The following is a 23,106-nucleotide window of genomic DNA, read 5'->3' on the forward strand; positions in this document are numbered from 1 at the left end:
ACAAGTTACTAGCATGCTGCTAGAATGTTTCTAGCATGATTAGAATGTAGCTAGAATTATTAACATGTTACTAGCATGATGAGCATGTTACTAACTTGTTACTAGCATGTTTCTAATATAACCAGCAAGTTACTAGTATGTTGCTAGCTTGTTTCTGGCATGATTCACGTTACTAACATGTTGCTAGGTTGTTTTTTTAAACAATTAACAAGTTACTAGCATGCTGCTAGACTATTTCTAGCATGATTAGCATGTGCTAGCTTGTTTCTAGCATGATTCACGTTACTAACATGTTGCTAGGTTGTTTTTTAAACACAATTAACAAGTTACTAGCATGCTGCTAGAATGTTTCTAGCACGATTAGAATGTAGCTAGAATTATTAACATGTTACTAGCATGATTAGCATGTTACTAACTTGTTGCTAGCATGTTTCTAACATGACCAGCAAGTTGCTAGCTTGTTACTAACATGTTGCTAGGTTGTTTTTTAAACACAATTAGGAAGTTACTAGCATGCTGCTAGACTGTTTCTAGAATGATTCACATGTTACTAGCATGATTAGTATGTTGCTAGTATGTTTTGTTTCTAGCATTACTAGGAAGTTGCTAGCATGTTTCTAGCACGATTAACAAGTTACTAGCATGTTGCTAGCCTGTTTTTAACACGACTAGCATGTTGCTAGCATGATTAACATGTTACTAACATGTTGCTAGGTTGTTTTTTAACACAATTAACAAGGTACTAGCATGATTAGCATGCTACTAACATGATGCTATCATGATTAGCATGTTGTTAGCATGTTTCTGGCATGACTAGCAAGTTACTAGCATGTTTCTAACATGATTAACCTATTATTAGTATGTTGCTAACATGATTAGCAAGTTACTACCATGCTGCTAGACTGTTTCTAGCATGATTAGCATGTTTCTGGCATGACTAGTAAGTTAATAGCATGTTTCTAATACGATTAGCCTGTAATTAGTATGTTGCTAACATGATTATCAAGTTACTACCATGCTGCTAGACTGTTTCTAGCATGATTAGCATATTGTTAGCATGTTGTTAGTATGTTTCTAGCAAGTAGCTAACATGTTTTAGCATGACTAACAAGTTACTAGCCTGTTAACATGTTTTAGCATCACTAACAAGTTACTAGCATGTTTCTAGCATGATTAGCGCATTGTTAGCATGATTAGTATGTTACTAGAATGTTGTTAGCATGCTTCTAGCAAGTTACTAAGATGTTACTAGCATGTTTTAAGCATGATTAGCAAGTTACTGGCATTATTAACATGGTTTAACATGATTAGCATCTTGCTAGCATGTTATTAGCATGATTCTGGAGCATCAGTGTTTGAACCTTCTGTAATAGTTGCATATGAGTCCCTCAGTTGTCCCCAGTGTGAAAAGACGGATCTAAAAGTCATATTGTCATTACTGGAAAGGGTTCAAATACACAAAAATGCTGGAAAACCAAAGAATTTGTGGGACCTAAGGATTTTTCTGAAGAACAGTGGACAGTTTAACTGTTCAGGACAAACAAGCGACTCATGAACAACTATCACTAAACACAAACACACAGCTGTGGATCATTCAGGAACAACAGTATTAAGAATGAAGGGGATGTAAACTTTTGAACTGGTCATTTTTATCAATTATTTTAATATGGTATAAACTATTATTTTCTCTTGTGGACTATATGTAAACATCTTTTATGTGAAATATCTTATTCAGGTCAGTACTAAATAAACAATAACATGCATTTTGTACGACCCCTCTTATCTTGGTAAAAAATGTAATATTTTTAATGATTCTGAAAGAGGGATGTAAACTTTTGACCTGAACTGTAGCTAAAAAGTTTTAGCTAATACATGTATGTACATGCTGTATGCGTGTGTAGCCTATAGAGATACCCCGGCCTGTCCTTGTGTCCTGCGTCTGCGTGACCTCAGCTGGAAGTGACGTCTGTGTTCATCGGCGGAGTGCTGGAGCAGCCCTGCGTCGCTAACAACATCAACCCTTTGCTCTCTGACAGGCGTGATCCTCCCCGTCAGCATTTCCCGACTCGGGCTTTGAGACAGTCAATTAGGTTCAAGGTGAGAGAGACGCGTGTCATCGTTTAAAGCGCTCTGCTCCGCTGGGCCGCGCATCAATCTTCGCCTCATTGGCCGGATGACGGGAGCGGGATCAAACGGGAAGCGTTATTGGCCGGAGGGTGACAGGAGGGATTTTGCGCGGGAGATTATTGGCTGGCGTTGCGGAGATCATTGGCCGCATCAATCCGGTGATGGATCGTATTCAAATGCACCTCCGTCCCGCTCCGAAGGGGTTTATTCTGATACCTCAGCCCTCCTCGGAGACCGCGGCCAGATCGGCAGGACGTGACTCGCGCTTCCTTCCTTAATTCCAGCTTCGAGCTATCGATCGGATGGAAATCAATCGAGCCGAAAGCCACAAAGCCCGCAGGGGGAGGAACCTGAGAGAAACGCAGCCAGGCGACCAGAATAAATCCCCCGACAAAGAAGGAGGAGACCGATACGACTCTTTACTGCAGGAGGAGAGCGGCGTTCTCCAAATTAAAAAGCGAGCGGGAATAAATCCCATCTCATCCCGGCTTCATTAGGAGCTCGGCTCACACGAGGGCCCTCCAGAAGCAGCGCGCGTGAGTCCGGTTGATGCTTTACAGAAGCACGCTTTGTTAAAACGAGTAGATGTTAATAAGACCTTAAAAAGACTCAATGGCCAAAATGGAAATGATGCCATTTCTCTTTCCTGCTGGGCCACTCTTACCAAGAAGAGTGACCCGAATGACCCGAAACACCTTGTGCGGTTTCTATGCAGATGTCTAAGGAAAAAAAAAAAAAGAGGTGTTCATTGTGATCACTTTATTTCTGTCGTAGCAGCAAGAGATTTCAAATCCAGAGTTTCACTCTGGAAAATGGTAAAAATATTCATATTTAAATCAGAAATATTATTTAACAACACTGAATCTGCTTAAATACATTAATATATACCAACAAAACTCATTTTTATATGTTAAATCAGTTGGAAACAGCTCAGTTACCACTTTTAAGTGCAGTCATATCCCTTTTCATTTCTAACTTAAAAGTCTGAGTTTTTTTTAAAGAAGTTACTGCTTTTATTCAGCAAGGACACATTAAATTGATCAAAAGTGGCAGTAAAGTCATTTATAATGTTACAAAATATTTAGAATTTTAAATAAATACTGTTATTTTGAACTTTTTATTCATCAAAGAATCCGGAAAAATAAAATATATAATTTTCCACAAAAATATTTGGCAGCACATCGGTTTTTAATATTAATAATAATCAGAAATGTTTATTGAGCAGAAAAACGGCATATTAGAATGATTTCTGAAGGATCATGTGACACTGAAGACTGGAGTAATGGTGCTGAAAATTCAGCTTTGATCACAGAAATAAATTACATTTTAACAGATATTCACATAGAAAACAGTTATTTTAATCTTTCACTGTTTCTACAGTATTTTTCATCAAATAAAAGCAGCCTTGGTGAGCAGAAGACTTTTAAAAACATTTTTTAAAGATCTTACCAACCCCACATATTTAAACAGAAATGTAAATAAATGAAAGAAATAATTCAGACCACGGTAAATACAAGTTGATTTGCAGTAATTTGTAATATTGGCTACCAAGAGCATCAAATCATTGAATTTGACTTGACATTTAGAATCCAAATTTGTGAATTTCCCTTTTCAGTCATGTTGGCCTGTGCATTTCATGCATTAACATATTTCCTTTTTTATTATTAAATAAATGCAGCTTTGGTGAGGAGAAGATGCTTTTATTTCCAAAAAACGTTGGTAGTGTCTAAGATTGTTTATATTTTAGAGGCAATTACGGTCACTTTTGGGTCTGTTTGCATTCTTAAACCACTTTCCCCATCCAATTAAATTTGTCTAATAAAAATGTCCAACATTAAAATCTAACATTATGTAAATAGCACTGAACATTCTGGACCTAAACAAAATAATGAAACCAACAAAAGCAATTTCCAAAATAGCTTTAAAGTGACTTTTATACAATAAAGTTAATAAAAATCAACCCGTAGGGCAAAAAAAGTGCCTGTTGTTGAAGAAGCAGCCATAATCTCACACCTTGTAGTGTTGTTCAAATGTGTTATTACAGTAGGAGTTTGACTAGTCGGCAATGTAGGGCTGAGATTAATGACTATAAAAATACTGCAGTTAACAATAACACATTAAAACAGCTACTTGTCATGTTCTCTGCAAAATATATAGTCAGCAACGCATCGTTTTTTGTGAGTGTGGTTCAGCTTTTTGGTATTTTTAGAAAGACAAAGCTTGCCTAAACGCTGTGTGGTTTGCTGCACTTCAAAATTTGGCTGTTAACTGAATAGAATATGACAATTTACAGATTTTATTACAAGTAAAATAAGTACATTCAGTCTAATGGGACTGTTTTCCACCTACAGTAAACCAAAGTCCCAGTACTGTATATGATGTACTGCCGACTATAACTGTAAGACTGAATTGAAGGCAATATCAATATATATTGAATGAACTGCTCCCACAGCTAAAATATGATGGATTGTGTTGATCATTTAGCGCTAGAGTACATTACACCTTATCAGAAAAACTCCAAATGGCCAGAGTTGTTCTGCTGTATTTACTCTAAATGGCCAAAAATGTGACTAACATGCTTTTTTTGGTCAAAAAGTGAAACTACAGCCAAAGTCCTTCTTGTTTTCAACACTTAATAGGCTGTAAATATGATACTGCATAATTTTTATGCTTTGCATTTATTACGTTACAGGGTTCAATGACATTTTAAGGTCAGCGTCACGTGACCTTACAATGCACGAAAGAGAAATGCTTTAATATTAAAGCCACAGGAATCCAGCAATTACTGTGATGGGAGCCGTGTGCACGCATGTGCGAGTGCATCAGTATTCCACTGCGGTTGTGCTCTTCTATTACGTATTCAGGGCCGAACAAGCATTCTGAATGCACCATAAATTAAGTTCTCAGAGACCTGCGACCTGCACGTACCGTCTCGTTACCACAGCTAACCTCTCTAACTCCAGAAAACAGCAATGCAGAACACACAGAAAAACGAGAGAAACACCCCGAGCGCGGCCACATCTGTCCCGGCAGAAATTACACAGGCATTAAACGAGTTTCTGAGGATAATGATGGAGAATTTAGACAGTTTAGCGCTCCAGCGAGATGCATCTGTCGATAAACGCGCCGACTCGCTGATAGATGCACTTTGATTTACAGAACACAATCATGTTTCGGAGGTCAGTGTGCATTAGATTCTCAACAGAAGAGGATTTCAGGGAGACAGCAAACAGATGGGAGCGCCTCACAGATGGAAAACAGGTTTATTATATTTAACTAATACTAAAACTACAATTTAATCCATTTAAAAGCATTTTTAAATCACTTGAAATAAAATAAACATTAACTGAAATAAAATATTAATTAAATACATATTTTTGCTACTTGTAAGAGTAACATCTCATTTTAGTTGATGTACTAAAATAACTAAAACTGAAAGAAAATTTGTTAGAAAATGATATAAACATACATTGACAAAATCTACTAAATGACAAAAACAAATTATATATATATATATATATATATATATATAAAATAGTACATTATAATACTATCTTTAGTATAATAGTTATATTAAAATAACACTGCTAAAAAAATCTAATAATCCACATTTTGCCCCAAACACATACACTGTTACTAATAAACCAAATAAATAAATACAATTTAAATTTAATAATAATAATAATAATAATAATAATAAAACAGAATAGAATATATAAAAGAATAATAGGTAAAAAAAAGTCTGTAGTGAATTATAGTGAATAATTTTGCAAGCCATTAGTTTTGCACACTGTATTTCAATCATTTTGAATTCAGATGTCATTATTTGTGTTTATTGTTCATGGTATTGTTTCTTTCGTTTAGGTTATTTCCGTGTGATGTTATGTGAAATGTCGTAATAACACTCAACGCAGAGCTACAGGTTTCCCAGATGCACTTAAAGGCAGCATTAAATCGATAACAACAGGACTGTCAAAACAAGAACGTTAAAAATGTCATGACAAGGTCATATTTGTACAGTCAAGCACTTTTGACAATATACACTGAGCTTTACAAAAAAAAAAAATGCCTTAATGCTTGAAAAGAACCCAGTGAGCGAGAGAAAAACCTTGATTGCAGATCAATAATAGAAAGATGTGTGAGTGCAGTACGGGGTGGTTGGCCCTTAAGCCATAAAATCCTAATAATGATTTTAATGATTGAAACGGACATTCCTTCATATCTCAGTGTGTGATTTTATCAAATCAGCTGCATGAATACATCGTTTCACACGGAACTGCAGCGCTGACCTTGAGACGCATGATTTTTCTACATCTCCCGCAGCAACACACTCAGACCGATCAGAGTCAGTCAGCGATGACCTGCGCGTTTTCATGATTTCACACACAAAAGCTCAAACACTGCCACGACATCAAGCCTTTCTCTGCATCTCTTTCTGAAGTCCTTTAACACTGGGATTATGGGTAAATCCTCCATATGGCGGCTCAGCTGAAGGAACCGGCAGGCAGCGGCCCTGCTTGATTTTGGATTTGATAATCCTCTTCATTATAGACGGGGGAGAGATGACTTACCATCAGGAACAAACGAGGGCTTACAGGAGAATTAAGCATTAAAAAAATCATAATAAATTATTATTAAATATTATTATTATTATTATTATTATTATTATTATTATTATTATTATTATTATTATTATTATTAGTATTATTATTATATAAATGATAGCATGATTAAATATTTTTTATAAATTATTATTAGTATTATTATTAAGTAATGGTACAACACAATACATATTTTTATATATACTTATATACTTATTGTGGTTATTAAATAATAATAATAATTTATTATAAATTTCATAATACAGCTCTATACAGCTTTATAATTATATTTGAATAATACTAATAAATTATCATTATTAAACAATACATCACAATAAGTATAAAATCTATTAGAATTTTAATTATTGAATAATTATAAATGATGTATTTTATAAATAAATGATAAAATAATAAAATTATTATATAGTGACAGTATTCTAAAAATATTTTATACATTATGTATTATTTTATTAATAAATCATAAAATAAATGTATTATTTTTAAATTTATTTATTTATTATATTATTTTTATGTGATGGTACAATACAATAATTTTAGAAATTGCTATTTTATTACTTATTGTAATTATTACATAATATTAATAATAATTTATTATAATTATATAATAAACAGTACAGCTCTATACAGCTTTATTATTATTATTATTATTATTATTATTGAATAATACTACTTAAAAATTATTATTATTATTATTATTATTAATAAACATCGTAATTACAAAAACTATTGGAATTTTAATTATTAAATAATTCTAAATTATGTAGTATTATATAACTAAATTATAAAATAATACAATTATACAATGACAGTATCATAAAATTAAAAATGAAAAATTAATATTTTATAAAAAATATTTTATTATTAAATAACACTACTCACAAATCATCACTATTATTATTATTATTATTATTATTAAACAATACATTCTAATAATTAAAAATTGTTAGAATTTTACTTATTAAATAATACTAATTATAAATTATGTATTATTTTATAAATAAACATAAAACAATACATTTGTATATATATATATTATTATTATTATTATTATTATTGTTACATAATGATATTATGATAAAAAAATATATATTTTAAGATAACACATTTGTATACATTTATAATAATAATCACAATACCAGTAATTTTTAATTTTATTTATTGTTGCATCTTGTTTGAGAGATTTTTGAGATGGCCAGCAGCCAATCACATTTCAAGGGTGTGGCTAAAACCATTGATCAAGCCACACCCCCAATTCCTCACCGTCATCCCTCCATTCTGAGGAAATCAGACAGAAACGGATGATGAGGGTGTGACTCACTGACAAGTTTTTGCAGCTTTCCTCTTTTCTTCTTCAAGTTCTCTCGTTTTGTCTGAAGCTCTTAAAGGCTCAAACTGTCACTCTTTCTTTCTCTGGGTTTTATTCAGCGCTCAGCGTAGCGTGCAGAGAGAAACTGTTGATGTCTCAGGCGCTTCACTTAAACCCGAATAAAAGGCATCTGAAATCTCCTTCCTGATCTCATGTGACAGTGTGACTGCAGAATAATGCAGCCGCAGCCGCAGTCGCCCTGAAAACGCTCACGCTTCACTTCATTATGACGCACAGAGCGCGATTCACACAGAGCCATTCCAATCATAAAACATACTTTCCATTTTGAAAGGAATCTTAATGGTGAACAGTCAGTGTGTTTGGAGTGAATCAAAAAGGACACCAAAAATGACCACAGCTGCTTTCTTAATACATTCCTGAGGCCTCCAATTGCATCGATTTCATCCTGAAATTGAGTAGATGGCTTTTAAACTATATGTGCACCAGAACTTGCTATAGTTTCACACCCATCACCTCCCCAGATTAACCACACATGGAGCTTACCATGCATTTTTAATGATGTAATCATCTGCATATTATTTCCATATGCATATCTCCAGAAAAGTGACACTAGTGTGTTTATTGGTACTAGAAACTAGAGAATGTGTCTTGAATACAGGGTATGTTGTTTCAGTAGGATTGCTTGTTGTATTTTGAAATGTAAGAAATAAAGCATGAGAGAAATGATCTGTTTCACAGCAGGAGCACATATTTGATGCTGTCATTGTGCAATTGAATGTTCAGTCCTTGAGTTATCTGAGATCATTGTTCGTAATTAGCTTGTTCAAGAAACCATCCAAAAAATTATTTTACAGTTGTATTAGAAAACAATGACGAGACTGGCTAGAAATGAAAAATAAAATAAAATAAAATAATGAAAAAATGTTTTATGTAATTGACAAGCTGAAATAATATCTACACACACATATACACACACACATACATATATATTTTTTATTGATGAAAAATTAAAAATGTTGCTTAACTGAAATAATTAAACTTATTATACTTATCATCAACTATAAACTTAAAAGATTAAACTTACTATAAAATAAAATAAACCTGTTACAAATTGTTATTATATCATTGACAAAGTTGACAAAATATAAATATAAAATATATATTATATGAAAATTAAAAATGCTGCTTAACTGAAATAAATAACACTTATTATACTTGCCATCAATTATAAACTTAAAGTATTAAACTTATTAAAACTAATACTGCAATTCCAATAAAAATTGAGCACAAAGGAGCCCAAACAACAAATTGTTTTTATGTAATTGACAAAACTGAAATAAAATATAAATATAAAATATATAAATATTAAATGCTTAACTGAAATAATTAAACATATACTTATTAATTATAAACAATGTATTAAACTTACTAAAACTAATACTGCAGTTAAAATAAAATAAACCTGTTAAAAATTGTTTTTATATAATTGACAAAGTTTAACTATATAAATATTAGATGAAAAATTAAAAATGTTGCTTAACTGAAATAATAAAACTTATTATACTTACTATCAATTAAAAACTTAAAGTATTAAACTTATTAAAACTAATATTGAAATAAAAATAAAATAAAATAAAATAAACCTGTTAAAAATTTGGTTTTATGTAATTGACAAAGCTGAAATAAAATATAAACATATAAATATTAAATTAAAAATTAATAATATTGCTTAACTGAAATAAATAAACTTAAACTTGTTTTAAACTTACTAAAACTAATACTGAAAAAAGCTATATAGAAATATACAAATCTTGTACTAAATTAAAATATAATTCTAATTCAAAATATAATACATAAAATACATTTTACAAGCTTCTTGCACAAAAAAAAACCATGCTGTGTTTGTAATTATAACCCATATATAATGTTTTTGTCAACTGAGCTTACAAGAAACTACTCTATTGACCCCTATTGTTTCTAATAAGCTCATCTATCCAACGAACCTCATAAAAAATACATTAACTGGATTCATTGTGCTCAAAACACATCATTTTATTTCATAAACTTTAACCATTTACATTATTTTCATTGTAGGGACAAATGGGCTGAACCAAAACAATTATCCAGGCTAAACTTGAGACACAGGTGGGCTGAAATGTGTGCATACTGTATGTCTTCCAATCATCCAAACCTCATTTGGGTTTCTATTCTGGAATCCAATAGACAATTTTCTAAAATTAAGTCTTACTTTTTATTTTCAATGTCCAAATCCTTCTCAAACTTTAAAACGTGTGTCAGCAGCACAATCCAGCCAATCAGACAGCAGTCAGGAAACACACATCTCTGTTTCCCAACATCTGTGTTTCTCTCCTCTCTGGCTGTGAATGAAGCAGGACAACAGATCTACTGGAGCAGCACTGCAGTGGCTTCACACACACACACACACACACACACACACACACACACACACACTCGCCCCTACGGACTGACCAATGTCACCTAACAGACGCACAAAACCCCACAGGGCTCAAATCTGACACTGCGGATAGAGAAACCAGATGAGGGAGGGAGGGGGAGAGAGAGAGAGAGAGAGAGAGAGAGAGAGAGAGAGATGAATTGTTGTGCTGGAACAACCAGGTGGTTTCTGTCAGCACTAGTTTAAGCATGAATGGACATAAAGACTCATCCTCAGTGAAGAGCCAAACACACACACACACACACACATAACCTATATGATGACATGCACTACTGGTCAAACGTTTGAAATAATTAGGATTTTTTAATGTTTTTTGAAAGTAGCCTCTTATGCTCACCATGAGGCTAAAAGGCACACCCAAAAAAAAACAAAAAAACATACATTTTACTGTGCCCAAAGTGTATGATTGCAGAAAAAAATATACGCTTGTACTGAACATTTATGGAGCAACAGATTTTTTTTTTTTTTTTTTTTTTTTTTTTTTTTTTTGTGAAACTAAATCATACATGCCGTTAATTTTGTTTAAAAATCTTCATTATTTAAAAACTGCTGCTTTAATTATCTTAAAACTGAAAAATCATCAAGAAGACCTTTGTCTCAAGATATATTAAAATTTGTAGCGATTCTTATTTGCTGCTTTTAAAAACACCAAATACCAGATCAAGCAAGCCCAGAATCAACTTTGCGCCGCTGCCCACGATCAGGCAAATTTGCACGTGTATGTTGAAAAGCAGATTATTTTGGAAAGTGCTACGCCACATTTTTCTGCCATCTAGTGGTTTAGAGGAAAATAATATCAAAGGCGCCTTTTACCCCGTTGTACCTTACTGTAAAAACAGTAATATTGTGAAATATTATTACAATTTAAAATAGCTGTTTTCTCTGTGAATATCTGTTAAAATGGAATTTATTCCTGATCAAAGCTGAATTTTCAGCATCATTACTTCAGTCTTCAGAGTCACATGATCCTTCAGAAATCATTCTAATATGCTGATTTGCTGCTTAATTGATTATTATCAATGTTGAAAACAGTTGTGTTGTCCAGTATTTTTGTGGAAACGGTGATACATTTAAAATTGTAATAATATTTCACAATATTACTGTATTTTTGATCAAATGAGTGCAGACTTAGTATAATGACCTGTTCTTATTTGCTGCAACACAATTTGAGAACAAGTGCAATTTTAATAGATAAATGGAGACTTGGAAGGGAGAATGACACACACACATACATACAGAGAAAGCAGGTGTTTTGGCAACGCCCACTGCAGTAATTGTATTTCTGGCTTGGGCGAGAGATTGATTTAGTTAATTAAACAGAATGTATGTGGAGACATTTAGCTGCTGTCCCTGCTAACAAATGACTATGCTAAACACCGAACGGCTGACGATGTCCAAAAACCCCACAATCGCCACACAACAACAACACGGCTACAAGCTACAATTTCACAGCCTTTTCCACACTCAATAATTCCTGTAACTTCAAGCTTTTTAACCCTGGGTTAAGCAACATTTCACACTTGTCATTCGTAAACCCAGTGAATTGTGCTTCCAGCGAGATGAAGTAAGAAACAAAGCAGTACCAAAGAAATTTCCAACAGCAAACTCCAAAAGTAATGCATTACAATATTGTATTACTCCCTAAAAAAGTAACTAATTATGTTACTTAGTTACTTTTTGTGGAAAGTAATGCACTGTTACTTTTCCATTACTTTTTAATCTGGGCAGGGCTTGCTTGCTTGTTTTCAAATATAAAAAAATTCTATTTTTGGCAAATGTAAAAGCCCTTGCACACCAAAAGCCTCAGGCTGGAGGAAAAGTAAATTCACGTCAGAAGAAAGTTCAACACTCTTCAGCAATAAAAACATTATTAGTAATTTTTGCTTATTAGTATGGTTGAATTGGAACAACGAAGGTCAGCAGTAAAAACACTATTTAATAAAATGGGATTAAATACTTAAAAGAGATTTGTTTTATTTAACATATTTAATTACTGCAGGTTTGCATCGGATTCTGAGTTGCATTTCACTGTTTTGTTTTTTTTTTTTTTTATTTTGAGGAATACTGAATCTGTGTTTTGTGGATGTTCACATTTATTATAGAACTAAAGTAACATCTTACTCCAGATTTCTCTCAACTTGGGGACAGGAGAGCTTTCAATCAATAAAAGGGGGAAAAAGTAACTGGCATTGCTTATTTGGAAAAAGTAACTCAGATATTTTCTTGTAAATTAAAAAGTAATGCATTACTTGCGTTACTTCTAATGTGTTACAACCCAACACTGATAATAAGATATGGTTTTGAAAAACCTGCATACAATTTTCAAGAAAACATTACATTTAATAACTCCAAAATGTGTTGTGGTGTAACCACAAAGCAGAAAATTAGTAAAAGACTCACCACATCTTTAAAGGTAGTCACAATGATCCAGAAGGGCTGAAAGTGTATATTAAAAGACTTAGAAAAGCAACACAAACTATGCTTAAAACTGTAGCAGGTGTAGAAGCCATCTTTAAACAATGTCACATGATTATATAGATCACATGTTGACCCAAAAATCACATGATCACAAAACAAACCACTATACAGAAATTGAGTAAAAAAGAATAACATATTTTCCTTACAGCTTCAGCAAGTGTTCACATTTCCTTTTTATGCTTTTTTTTTTTTAAATATATTTTTCAAGGTCAAATGATTTTTGCATATATATATATATATATATATATATATATATAAATATATATATAAATGAATTGTATAGGCTAAAACTACATAAATGGTACAGATGTTTCATTAAATCTCCAAAAAACTGCTTCACTGGCTTTTTGCTTCTAATAAATAATCAAACAATATATGTCAAACTATACAGAGTTTTCTTTTCATTTATTTATTTAGTTATTTTATTTTATTTCTATTATTATTTATTTATTTAATTATGTCATCATAGTGATATCTGGACAAGGATCACCCTGACATTTTTAACTTTACACCTCTAAAATCTGAAAATGGATTTACAATTTTAGAAACTAAAAATATGTCTAAAAAAATATGGATATGGATAGCACCAATATATTTTTTTTAATGTATACCCTGTAAGCCACTGATCCTAGAACAGTTTATCACACTTGAGCGTTTCAGCGTTCACTTATTATTGGCCTACTAAAATGCATGTATGAGAAATCTGGACTTTGGTCGTTTATTATTACATGGACGTATTTGTCTAACAATAACTTTCTCTTGTAAAGGCAAAAACTTTACATTCTTTTCAAGTTAGTTTTTGCCAAGACGAAGGCAACAAAATAAGATAGCCAAATCTTTTCACACCAAGTTCTCTTGGAAGCCCACAGCCTGGAGAAACAAAAGCCGTGTTTCTAAATCTCCGAGATATGTTGCTTTATCAGTCAGTGGAAAAGGGAGTCTCAGCACAGCACAGTGACCTTGATCTGAATGCAAACTACATCTTATCGTAGCGTTCCTAGACCTGCCCAAACGCCCTCACAAATGATGGCCTGTGAGAAACACACAAAAGCGGCCCTGTGAAGCGAATCGCTCCGCAGTTCACATCGCCGCAATGCAGAGCCATTATTTAAAAGAGATAAAGACTTTCTCATTCAACTGTATCTGTCATGAGGAAGAATGAGTGGGATTTCCAGCCTCCAGCCTGTTGGTTTGGTAGATCAAGTCCTCTTGAAAGGAAAACAAAATAATATACTTCCCGCAGGCAACACTTCACTCGCATTAGAAGTCGGGACCATCTACGAAAGTTAATTGAAGAGCCCGTGTCTCCTCTCATAATGCAACAGCGAGACCTTTTCAGTCCATCAAGCAACAACATCTAGAAGGCAAAATCAAATCAAGCAATGGAGACGGAATGAGCCAACAAGCCCGGCCTAAACGTGAAGCCTCAAAGTGTGCCAACAAATAATACTATGAGATCTGTTCTTAAGAAGACAGTCTATACAGATTTGACGACTCGTAGGCATGAAAAATAAACAGCCTATTCATAAAGAGATGGGAAATACAATGCAAAACAATGATGTCTACCAAGTTTCGCTTTAATGGGTATTATGTTGACTGATTTTTTTTTTTTTTTATTGTTAATAAAGTTTCACTCGTACCTGAGCACTTTGCATTGCAAGTGGCAATGTTTTACCGGGTGCACTACAGAGCAAGTTTACTTCAACAGAAAAGACACATGTGGAGCTGGTTATGTATATGTATATGGTAAAACATTTTGAGCTCATAACATAGTTATGCTGCAAGTTATAGTTAAGTTTGCTTTAATGGATTTTGCATTGGCTGACTTTTGTTTTATTGCTGATAATGTCAAATGACGTAATAGTTGTGAAAATCAAATCACTCCAGTAACTTTTATAAGGTTTGGGCTGATGCAAGACAAATTTGGTTGAAGTGGATTAAGATTTGCAGGAATAGTAGCTAAATATCCAACCCAAGAGATGGAAATGTGTCACTGTGCCTTCAGCAAAAAATAAATGAGTCACTTTTTCAGGTGACATATCCACAAAAATCACTATAAGCAATAGTATTAGTAGTTAAAATCACATTTACTGAACCAAAATGCCATTTTAAGCTCTTTTAAAGTTTCACTGTACCTGGGCATATTGCATTGCAAGTGTAGTGTTTTACCGGGTGTGCTACCGAGCAAATTTACTTCATCAGAAAATACATAGAACTGGTTATGTGATGCAATCGCCAAAATGTAATAGTTAATGTACAGTCCCTGACAAAAGTCTTGTCGCTTATCTATTTTGTAGAAACACCTGCTATTAACCTGACTTTTAATTAATCAATTGGTGTTAGAAATAGCTCATATGAAAAGCTAAAACCCTCCCAAATGATGTTTAATGCATTGAAATGAATTAGTTTCACTGAAAAAAGATTTATCATTTAATCAAGACAGAAAGGTCAAATTTTGGCAAGACAAAAGTTTTGGTCGCCTATACAGAAATTGAACAAATTTACTGCAAATACAAAAATATGTCAGCAAATTAAGTAGTGGTGCTGTGAGATCCAAATTTAATATCTTGTATGACTTCCATGAGCTTGAAGGACTGCATCCATGCGGTTTGGCAAGGATTCATACAATTTATTGATGAAGTCATCAGGAATAGCAAAGAAAGCAGTCTTGCATGCCTCCCAGAGTTCATCAATATTCTTTGGTTTCGTCTTCCATGCTTCCTCTTTCATCCTACCCCACACATGCTCAATGATGTTCATGTCTGGTGACTGGGCTGGCCAATCCTGAAGCATCTTGATCTTCTTCGCCTTGAGGAACTTTGATGTGGAGATGGAAGTATGTGATGGAGCACCATCCTGCTGCAGAATTTGGCCTCTTTTATGGTTGGGAATATAAAAGGTAGCTAAGATTTCTTGGTATTTCAGACTATTGATGTTGCCTTCCACCCTGCAGATCTCTCGCACACCCCCATACTGGATGTAACCCCAGACCATGATTTTTCCGCCACCAAACTTCACTGTTTTCTGGGTGAATCTCGGATCCATGCGGGCTCCAGTAGGTCTCCTGCAATATTTGCGGCGACTGTGGTGTAATTCAACAGAAGATTCATCTGAAAAATCTACCTTCTGCCACTTTTCCAGCGTCCATCCTTTTAGCAGGCTGTGGGCCTTGGCAAATGCCACACGGTTTTTCAGTTGTCTTTTGTTTAGTGCTGGCTTCTGGGCACTGATTTGACCATGGAGGCCGTTTCGAGACAGAATCCGACAAACTGTTCTGGTTGACACAGGGACTCCAGGTGACCAGGTCTCGTGGAGCTCTGCTGCAGTGGAAAATGGGCTGGCCTTGTATTTTCGAGCCAACAAACGGTCCTCTCGAGCAGTTGTCTTGCAGGGTCTGCCTGACCTGGGCTTGTCAAAAACGTCTCCAGTCTCTTCAAATCTTTTTTTATCCTCTGTACTTGACGCTGAGACACATTGAAGGTGTCTGCCACATCAGCAGTGGATCTGGTCTTCAGCCTCTTGATAATCAACACTTTAGTCTCAGGGTGAATCTTAGGCATGTTTGCAGAGGTCTAGTTGCAGTTGATGTGAAGGTCTAGTGTACTGGGGTTCTTTTTATACACACCTGAGACCTAATTGATCCATTATTAGTCACAGGTGAAGCTCATATAACAAGGCGACAACACTTATGTCTTTGCAAAAATTGACTCAATGGGCTTTACCAAGCTTTGAATATTAGAATACTTTTTGACAGTTTCATTTTGCACTGAAACATTATTACAAAAGCTGTTGGGATTAAAATGAGCCATTTCTTGTAAAAAAATCTTGATTAGAAATATATTTCAACGGCACTTGAGGTCAGTTTGTACACAAGCGACAAGACTTTTGTCAGGGACTGTAGTTACAGGGGTTGGACAATGAAACTGAAACACTGGCCAATATATTGTTGGAGGTCTCATGGCTATATTTATGCAGCCTGGTGGCCAGTCTTTACTGATCGCACATTCCACCAATAAGAGCAGAGTGTGAAGGTTGACTTTGTGCACCCAATAGCTCAAACATTGTACCCTGAAGGTGGTGCCGTGTATTAGGATTATAATGCACCAATACACACAGCAAGACTGGTGACAAGAGTAATTTGATGAACATGAAAGTAAAGTTAAACATCTCCCATGGCCTGCACAGTCACCAGATCTGAATATTATTGAGCCAGTTTGGGGTGTTTTGGAGGAGCGAGTCAGGAAATGTTTTCATACACCAACATCACATAGTGACCTGGCCACTGTTTTGCGAAAGGAATGGCTCAAAATCCTTCTGGCTACTGTGCAGGACTTGTATTTGTCATTCCCAAGATGAAATAATGCTGTATTGGCTGCAAAAGGAGGCCAAACGGCATACTAATTGTGGTCTAAACCCAGGTGTTTCAGTTTCACTGTCCAACCCCTGTATGCTATAAGTTATAGTCAAGTTTCACTTTAATGGGTAATGTGTTGGCTGACTCTTGTTTTATTGTTGATAATGTCAGATGATGTAATAGTTGTGAATATCAAATCACTCCAGTAACTTGGGCTGATGCAAGTCAAATTTGGTTGAAGCTGATTAAGATTTGCAGGAATAGTAGCAAAATATCCAATCCAAGAGATGGAAATGTGTCACTGTGCCTACGTTTCTGCAAAACCTGAAATTTGTTGGGGAAATGTGTCACTTTTTCAGGTCGCATGTCCACAAAAATCACTATAAGCAACAGTATTGTGAGTTAAAATCATGTTTACTGAACCAAAAACGCCATTTTAAGCTCTTTTAAAGTTCACTCGTACCTGTGCATATTGCATTGCAAGTGCAATGTTTTATCGGATGCGCTACCGAGCAAGTTTACTTCATCAGAAAATACATATATAGAGCTGGTTATGTGATGCAACTGCCAAAATGTAGTAGTTAACATAACATTCACTATGGTTAAAAGATTTTGAGCACATAACGTAGTTATGCTATAAGTTATAGTCAAGTTTTGCTTTAATGGGTTATGTGTTGGCTGACTTTTGTTTTATTGCTGATAATGTCAAATGATGTAATAGTTGTGAAAATCAAATCACTCCAGTAACTTTTATAAGGTTTGGGCTAATGCAAGTCAAATTTGGTTTAACTTGATTAAGATTTGCAGGAATAGTAGCAAAATATCCAACCCAAGAGATGGAAATGTGTCACTGTGCCTACATTTTTGTAAAAACTATGTTACTCTTCAGGTCCACAAGAGGTTTTTTCTCCTTTCTGTTTATTAAACATTTCACCATCATAGAAAAAAAAAAAAAAAAGTACATCTGTGTAAAAGAATTTTTCAAAACGATATTAGTTTGCTTGCAGGACATTTCATGGTAGTTTCAGTGTGAAATGTCCAATGGCTGCTGCTAAATAGCTAAATAATGTTAAATTTTATTTAACAATTTTATTTAAAAATTTTATTTAATTGTGGTAGCAATTTATTATGTTGGTTGTTGTACATATCACAGCAGTTCAGAAATTAAATGTCCAGTGCTAAAAGCATAATACTCCATCATATTTGAAATTAACATACCACCTACAATAAACCCTACTCTAAACTTTACCAATAGTGTTAACAAAAGCTAATATGAGAAAAAAGCACATTTGCTGAACCAAAAATGCCATGTTAAGCTCTTTTAAAGTTTCACTCGTACATGAGCACTTTGCATTGCAAGTGCAATGTTGCACCGAGCAGAAAAGCCACATATATGGAGCTGGTTATGTGTTGCAAGTGCCAAAATGTATTAGTTTACTTATCATGCGCTATGGTAAAAGCATTTTGAGCTCATAACATAGTATTGTGCAAGGAACCATGTGAAAATAAGTATTTTTTATTCAATAATCTGCCTCTGTAATCATGAATTGTGTGAAAAGAAATCAAATTTGTTGGCATTTTACTGGCTGTAGTGTTCATTCCACCTGGAAACTGCAGTGAATTGCTTGTATAGTTAGGATTTTGCAGAAATATCACATATTTCCAGTGAGCCTATGTTGAAAATATCAGAGAAAATGATTGAAAAACTGCAGCCTGAAATAGAAGCAGTAGCAAATTAGCAGCCAATGAGATTGCTTCATATGGAAACAGTCAACACCGTTTTAACGAATGGCAGGCCTCGGTGTCGCCCAGACTGTGAATTAACCGCCCCGGTTATAAATTTCCTTCATTAGGGCACAAAACACACGGCGGCCAATGGGAAGGTGAAGTCCCTAAGGGACCCCGTGGAGATGCAGAAATTCATTTCAGATGCTCTGAGAAATCTGGCAGAAAAATCCCAACACATACAGGGAGAAAAAGCGAGATGCAGTGAGCGTTTTCAGGGCAACAGTTCAGCTGACAGGAAGACAAAACGAGAAAAGCAATATCTCACCTGCTCTTCAGAGGAGTAAATAGCGGATAGCTCTTACAAAGGAAACCCTCAACTCCCATTGCATCTGAAGTGACAATCTAACAGAGCTATTGGATCACTATAATAAACCGCTTTCAACATCTCAACCCACACCTGCACAAGCACAGACGTACACATAACCACAGCGACACAAAAAATGTAGATTGCATCATGTCTGGGATCTCGCAACCTGCCGGAATTTGGTCACAGCGTGACACAACCAAACCAGAGCTGGGTGACATTGCCTACTGACAATATTCAAAATATTTTTTTGATTTTTTACAGGAACTATCATTTCCACCATTGTTGCCAAGAGTACTGAATTCAGAAAGTAAAAACAGTCCCATACAGCAAAAAATACATGTTTTCTGGACAGAATATATATTAAAAATAAGCTAAATCTATGCTGTAAGCAGTGAATCTCAATTAAATACGTTTTCGAAATAGAAAATACATTTAGTTTCAACCTCCATATACCAAAATATATTTCAGGGACAAGAAAATACATTTCCAATCTTACATTTAGGCTAAATGTGGAATAGTCTACTAGAGATCAAAACTAGACTCATAATTACTGATTGATTGAACATTGTAAAGTATGTTCCCTGCTGAAATAAATTCAAATGTGTTGTGCACAACAAATACCATTTTTATTCAAACCTGACATATGTGTATGTATTTTCTTTTTGAATTGAAATATATAGGGCACAATATATTTTAACTGCTTAATAAAGAAAAGAAATGGACAAAAATATATTGGTAGAAAATATATTAATGTAAATATATTTTGAATGATATTTTAGCAAATATAGTTTTTAGACATTTTTTGTATATTTTTGGATTATATTTCAAAATATATTTTACTGTATGTGGGTCTCAGTCATGTAACGTGCAGAACTGATCTGAAGTTTTGCGATTTTTACTAAAATGTGCTCATGAAGTGGTAAAATTGATTGGATATTATTCTTACATGGGCTGAAATGAAGTGTGACATTGCAAAGCATTTTTATCTTCCATTTTCCTTTCATTAATTTGTTAAATTAAGCAGCAATGTGGTTAAAAACTGTGGAGACAGAGTCGGAGTCAAGTCAAACGTTCTCACAGTCAACTGAGAAGAAAAAACGCCTCATTTGAGACTGATTACAGCTGATCATGTTAAGGAAGTGAACTGTTCATAATGTCGACACATCACATTCACTATGGCACTGTCAATTCTTTACAATCACACTGCAATGACCAGAATCAATGCATTCAGTTATTAAAATCCATTTACCTTGGAGCAAATGTAGATGTTCTTACTAATGGGAATTACTGAGGATGACACACAGTTTAATTCACAGCATACACTTCATGATTTATTTGCAACACCACTTATTGTATATCTGCTTTGGGAATCTTGTGTCACTACTGAACACAACTCAGCATTGTTTTATTGCATTATGCATTATTTCAGTAAAATTGCATTTAAAACTAAAAGATGACAACATTTCTAATCTGTATAGGCCTCCTTAAAGTTCAGCACCTATAGTATTAATACTTAAGATTTTTTTTCATCTATTTATATTTCCATTCACACCTTATAGTAAGTGCAAACCCTCACAGTATTTATGCAATCTCTATCACACTTGTAATGCATTGTTGTCACATTGTTTGTATATATGTATTTTACAATAAGGTTCCATTAATTAACTGCATTAGTAACAATGAAAAAACATCTAAAGCATTTATTAATCTTAGTAAATGTTAATTTCAACATTTACCAATACATTATTAAAAATCAAAATGCACGTCATTATTAATGGGCCCGAGTTAACATGAACTAACAATAAGTAACTGACGTTAACAAAAACTAATGAATGCTGTAACAGAAGTGTTGCTTATTATTAATAAATGTTAGTAGTTGATGCATTAACAAATGAAACCTAGCTGTAAAGTTTAAGTCTTTATTGAACATAGTCAACTTTTGCATTGTAAATGATTCATAAAAAGTTACTTAATTTTACACATGCCAGCAAAATCATGGTGAACGTATCATGAATATTTGATATACATCGCCCAGCTGTAGGTCACAGTAATGGCAGATCACACATTGCAATTCAACCCCGTGACCCAATAGATATTGATTAATGTGTTTGGTTGATTTAATTTGAGACCAGTTGGGGTCAAAGGATCGTCTGTAATCAATCAAGCCTCTGAGGAGCTGCCGGGAATGCAGGAAAAATGAAGTGGAAGGTTTGGTGCGGGGGTTCATCAGCGAGGTGAGGCAGACATGAACGGGGTGACTGAACTAATAGCGTTTAGACCGAGCACAGGAAGCGCATTTCCCAAAGCCCCCGGCCCGTATCGGGCGAATCCAGTCGGTGTGTTGACCGCCCGCGCTCCGTTTCTCAGACTTAATGAGAAAACTCTGTTTTCATCCTAGTAGGCCTATACTCCTGGTTGTATTTAAATGACTAATGCTCCTTTGTGGTCAGCGTGAGAGCCGTAAAGAGCAGATACTAGAGCAGACATGTGCTCGCCGCAGAGATGAGGTCAACGCTAAAACAAACACGCGCTCGCACGCAGGCATTAGAGACGACAAAGCGAAACATCCGTGAAGACAGGTTACGTTGTAAGCAAAGCTCAGGTTGACAAGCACTGAGACCCAAAGCATTACATGTCTCCTGATGCGGGCCACTCTTCAGGGATGACATCAATGCTCAGGACGCCAGACAGAGACGGCTCTGTTAGCGCACAAATGCATGTTTACGTATCTGGATGAGAGCGTCATAGACTTCAGAACAACAGATATAACAATAACTATATTAGAGTGCACGATAACGTTTGTTGCCATTTTGTCTTCTGCCGCTTTAAATGCATGCATTCTTTAATGCCTGGCGGATTCTGATTGGCTGTCAGAGTTTTATAGAGTTGATAAGGACTTCTTTATTTTCATAGAATTAGAGCGATAACGGAACAAATTCTAACGGATAACTATATTGCAGTTTGTACACGTTTTAAATTACTAATTTGTATAATTTTGTACGATTTGTCCAGACCCCAGAGACGGATAGGTTTAGGGGCGAGGTTAGGGGTACGTTATTCATATGAATTGGGGAACTTGTAAAAAAACGTACGATTTAGCAAAAGTGAAGTTGAGCGAATTCGTATGAATTAGCCCCCTCACAAAATATGTATTAATTACCATGAGATCAGGTTGGTCTGCCACTTTAAATAATCGAGTTCTTTAAAGTCAGGTGGATACTGATTGGCTGTCAGTGTTTTATCGCTCAGCAGCTGAAATGATTTCTTAATTTTCATAGAACTAGAACGATTTCAGAACTTTACAGTTATAGTTATCATCCTTTAAAGGATAACTGTATTTGCGTCCACACATTCACGTTAACGTAAAAGTTTATTATAATCATGCACAACACTGTCTCACAACTAATTCATATGCATTTTACAAAATGACTAATTCGTACGATTTTGTACAATTTGTCTAGACCCCAATGACGGGTAGGTTTAGGAGCGGGGTTAGGGGTACGTCATTCATACAATGCATATGAATTAGGGAACTCGTTAAATATGTACGATTTAGCAAAAGTAAGGTCATACAAATTCGTACAAATTAGCCACCTTGTAAAAAAATTACAAATTGCCATGAGATTG

At 34.6% G+C, this 23,106-nt stretch overlaps 1 protein-coding gene across 22 annotated transcripts in view; it reads right to left on the reverse strand.

Moving 5' to 3' along the window:
* The window catches only part of LOC127167882 (adhesion G protein-coupled receptor L3), a 332,296-nt gene that overhangs the window by 307,179 nt on the left and 2,011 nt on the right, over positions 1-23,106 (reverse strand). The window contains exon 1 of one of the 22 annotated variants that reach the window (XM_051114235.1): positions 12,953-13,185. The exons of the other annotated variants lie outside the window; for them this stretch is intronic. The gene's annotated coding sequence lies outside the window, so the exon portion shown is untranslated. Of the gene's footprint in view, positions 1-12,952; positions 13,186-23,106 lie in introns of those variants that run through there. 22 annotated transcript variants of the gene reach the window in all.

The sequence above is a fragment of the Labeo rohita genome, chromosome 7, assembly GCF_022985175.1.
Source record: "Labeo rohita strain BAU-BD-2019 chromosome 7, IGBB_LRoh.1.0, whole genome shotgun sequence".
In the NCBI taxonomy this organism is placed as follows: Eukaryota; Metazoa; Chordata; class Actinopteri; order Cypriniformes; family Cyprinidae; genus Labeo; species Labeo rohita.